Raw genomic sequence first — 3612 nt, forward strand, 5'->3', positions numbered from 1 at the left:
TCCTAGCACTCTGGGAGGCCGAGGCGGGAGGATCGCTCGAGGTCAGGAGTTCGAGACCAGCCTGAGCAAGAGCGAGACCCTCGTCTCTACTAAAAATAGAAAGAAATTATCTGGACACCTAAAAATATATATAGAAAAAATTAGCCGGGCATGGTGGCACATGCCTGTAGTCCCAGCTACTCGGGAGGCTGAGGCAGGAGGATCGCTTGAGTCCAGGAGTTGGAGGTTGCTGTGAGCTAGGCTGATGCCACGGCATTCTAGCCCGGGCGACAGAGCGAGATTCTGTCTCAAAAAATAAAAAATAAAAAAGACCTTACTGAGTAAGGGGGTCGGGTAGCTCGTTCTGAGGGTCCACGGCCCCTGTGGAGTTGGGCCCCCTCCCCTCCCCCCACGTCACTCCAGTCCTGGGTGGCAGCACACCACACCGTGGGGACACTTACTGCCCAGCCCGCCTCTCCCCTCCGCTCCAGCCCGTTTCTCCCAGGATGCTTCTCTGAGCACAACCTTCCTCTTGTGATCTCGACTCTTAGCGAATGAAAAGTCCCGTCCTTCAATGCTGGCGGTTGCTGTTCTCTCTCCGACACGCAGACGCAGACGTACACGTAGGGCCCAGATTTCAGACACATGTGCGTGTCCACACCAGCACACGCAGCAGAGATTTACTGCTCTGGAAATGTTGCCTCTTTTACAGATTTATTCTTTGAAAAGTGAGAGATTCTCCTCCAGGGATGGAGCCGGAGGGAGGCGCAGGAGGGGAGAGAGGCCGGCATGTTCCGGCAGCCCACCCAGGCTCCAGGCATCTGGCAAAGGGCGGGTGGGGCAGGAAGGGGCTCATGGCAGGGGGAACAGCAAACATAAATCACGGAGATTCGTGGGCTGGACGTTCCAGTCGCCCTTGGAGAGAGCTATGGCTTTAGAGCCACGACAAAGATTCAGATGCTTCGGGGGATTTATGACAACAGCACCTCGGCCATCTGCAGGTGGATTAACTCCCAGGTAGGAAAGCTCCCGTTTCCGGAAGCAGAAGCCACAGAGCTGAGAATCTCAAGGTGGGGCCCATGACTCAGTGAGTCACACGGGGAGCTTGTCCCCCCACCCCACCCCGAGATCCTGAGTGACACATGAGAATCACCCAGGTGAGTCCGCATCGCTTTAGAAGCTCCCAGGAAATTCACCCTCATCACTGTGGTGTCTTCCCCATACGGATTCTAATGCCACCGCCCAGCCCGACACACACGTCCACGAAGGATGAGAGACATGCGACTCCCGCTGCCTGAACGAGGAAACCCTGAGGCCGGGGTGCCCAGAATTCTCTGCAGACATCTGGGAAGGAGTCGGGGCGATATTTCAGCAAACCCCAAAGAGCTTTAAATCTTCTCGCTACTCATAACTGCAGCCTTTCAAGCTGTCAAGAAGCAGATGCAAGCCTGGGTCGCCTCGCTAACGAGTTCCGTGTCCAGCGCTGCCCGGACCCCCCGCGGGACCACCCAGGGGCAGGAGCCTGCTCAGCCCAGGCACCGCTCTGCAGGAGGAGCCGTGAGGGACTGGAACTCGCCCCCGGGGACAGCGGCCAGCAGGCTGCAGGCACTGGCGGCTGCCACGTGAGCAGAAGGAAGCGGGATCGTCCACAAGGGGGGCAGAAGACTCCAGAAGGGCAGCTCCACAGCCGTAGGGCTCTGAAGGGCCGTGCGGGTAAAGGAGGGGTCGTTCTGTTCAGCCGCGATGGGGAAAGTTGGGGGAAGCCACCTCACAAACGTGACCCCTCAGTTCTCACCGCAGCCCTAGGAGGTAAGTGTTCTTATCGTACCTATTTTTCAGACCGGAAAACTGAGGCTTAAAAAGTTAAATAATTCATCCAAGGCAGCCAGTCCCCAAGGGATGAGAATCGGATTCCAGTCTACACTTACGTGACTCCCAGTTCTTCCCATCACTCCGTAAAAGACAACTGGCCCTGGGAGGACAGGTGGGAGGGAAGAAGAAGGTGACTCCACGTAGGAAACAATCGTGGTGGAGGCTACCGGAGCCTCCCCCCGGCCGCTCTGGGGCCATCAGGGGACTCACACAAGCTCACTCAAGTGACAGTGTTTTGTGAACTCTGAGATGAGACATAAAGGGGGTTTCAGTGACATGATGATGATGATGGTGTCCTTCGCAGACCCAGCACAAGCCTCATTACCGTATGCGCTTTTGGTGAGCAGAATGGTTGTGATTACGACTTTGTGAAACAGATTTAGTCCTCACGGGATTTTCTTTCTTATCAATGAGATTTCGGTGACACGCCCACAGTGAACCCTCGTGGTGGGAAGAGACCGGATTCCAGATTTTCCCACTTCCTCAAGACCCCATCAAAAGACAAGAAGAGTTTAATGCCACGTTCTCTTTGCTGAAGGTTTATGTCCGTGATAGCTAGTGAAGTTCAAGTGCATGTGTGTGTACCTCTCTTGCCCGAGCTACATTTTCAACTAAAGGGACTTATCATTAGGACTGTTAGCTTTGAAAGTACGTTTACTGAACCCAACTCCCCGGCTTGATATGCAAAACCCTGGAAACTAAAATGTGACTTGCGGCATTGTAAGTATAATTCTATTTCCTAAAGTCTATTAAGGATGAATGCCCTTGTTTTAGGAAACAGTAATAGCATTAAGAATTTTCTACTCATTCTTCCCTTAACAGAGATATTGACCCCAAGAGATGAACTCAACTCTTTCTTCTGACAGAGTATAGCTTTGGGGGACAAGGTTCCAGGTTGTCCCCATCCTTCAGTCCCTTGGGGCCCAGGCTGGGGCTACGGGGACAGGAGAAAGTCACAGCTGTGAGGCCAGCGAGGAGATTTGTGTGTCGTGTCCTCTGGGGGCGCCAGGGCTGAGCCAGAAATGGATGTTAAACCTGAGGCTTCAGCCGGCGAAGGAACAAAGACACTGGGCGAAAAAAGGGACGTCACCCAGCCAGGATGAATCCCCCGGTTTCCATGCCTGTGGGAGCATCTTGTCACTTGCCAAGACGACCCAGGGTCACTTACGCAGATCAGGGCAATGCAAGCGCTTTGCCAGCTGTGTGGCTCCAGAAATGCATTTACCTAAGTGCTTTTAAACACTTTGTTTCGAATGTGCAGCTCTGCTCTTTAATACGGACCCGAGGGGCTACGGGGTGGGCCCGGCGGTTACCTAACTAATCCCCCTGCCCACGGGCAGCTTCCTTCCTTCATTCCATGCAGATGAAGCTCTGTCCTCAGAAAGTGCAAGAACATGAGCCCACAGCGTTCCCAGCTGATGTCCCTAGAAATTTAACTGTGTTTACTGAAGGGAAAAAATTTAAAATGTCTCCTCCTGGAGACTGTGCTTCTAGCTCTAAAATCACCAAGCCAGCATCCGCCTTCCTCCTTCGTTGAGCCACGACGCCACCGGTCCCTGCTGTATTTCCCTAATGACACTTTTTCATGAAGCTTTTCTAACACATCAAATTTTCTTTTTTGTTTTATTTCCAGGGGCATCAAAACAGGGATTATGCACTGAAAACTGTATTTGCTAGAGGCTGTTCGGTCGAGCCCAGACAGCACTGGATTAGTTTACCGGGCGGGAGGGTGGAAGGCCCCGGGCATCTGCTCAGGACAGG

The sequence above is a fragment of the Lemur catta genome, chromosome 25, assembly GCF_020740605.2.
Source record: "Lemur catta isolate mLemCat1 chromosome 25, mLemCat1.pri, whole genome shotgun sequence".
Classification (NCBI taxonomy): Eukaryota; Metazoa; Chordata; class Mammalia; order Primates; family Lemuridae; genus Lemur; species Lemur catta.